This window comes from Halichoerus grypus, chromosome 1 (assembly GCF_964656455.1).
Source record: "Halichoerus grypus chromosome 1, mHalGry1.hap1.1, whole genome shotgun sequence".
NCBI classification, from domain to species: domain Eukaryota; kingdom Metazoa; phylum Chordata; class Mammalia; order Carnivora; family Phocidae; genus Halichoerus; species Halichoerus grypus.
Window position 1 is genome coordinate 4,743,401 of NC_135712.1, and position 735 is coordinate 4,744,135.

At 40.8% G+C, this 735-nt stretch overlaps 1 non-coding gene across 1 annotated transcript; it reads right to left on the reverse strand.

Moving 5' to 3' along the window:
• Positions 1-270: 270 nt before the first annotated feature.
• Positions 271-342, reverse strand: TRNAQ-CUG (transfer RNA glutamine (anticodon CUG)). Its single transcript has one exon. It is a non-coding gene; the product is annotated as a tRNA-Gln (tRNA).
• Between the last annotated feature and the right edge of the window lie 393 nt (positions 343-735).

Sequence of the window (735 nt, forward strand, 5' to 3'; positions counted from 1 at the left end):
CAGCCTCGTGCAGAGATCTCAGTTCTCGCTCCTCACCCCTCATGGTCATCAGGTACCCACCTCCCTTGGCTCAGCTTGCATTTAGTCCCTGGGCTCCCATCCTGGGGCTGATATCTGGGTCCTGTTGGCCACAGTAGGATCAGCTCATGCTTAGTACTCTGGCTTACAATTTCCCCCCATTTCTGGCCACTGATGGTTTCTCCTTCTTTATTTTGAGATTGTTGGGTATTTATTTATTTATTTCAAGATTTTATTTTTAAGTAATCTCTATCCTCAATGTGGGGCTCGAACCCACAACCCTGAGATCCAGAGTCGCACGCTCTACCGACTGAGCCAGCCAGGCCTCCCAAGATTGCTGTGTATTTAAAACCAAAAAACCTCCAAATTTTGTCATATTTAATCTAGCATTTCTCTGTGTTTTTGTATAGTGTGCGGGGGCAATTGTTCATATTGCCAGAAATTAGTCCTCCTTTATCATCCTTAATGTTGTGGTGTAAGCCAGACTTGCTAGAGGTTAGTCTATTTTGCTGGTCTTTGCAAAGAATTAGCTCTTGATTTTATTTATCAATCTGCTATCTTTTCAAGGCGGGGGGACTTCTATTTTTTCTTTCTCTTATCTTCATTAATTCTTTCCTTTAGGCTTACTATTGTTTTCACTTCTTGTGTTAAATGCTTAGCTCATTTATTTTTAGTCTCTATTGTTTTCCAATAAAGCTATACTCTTCTTTGAATTAC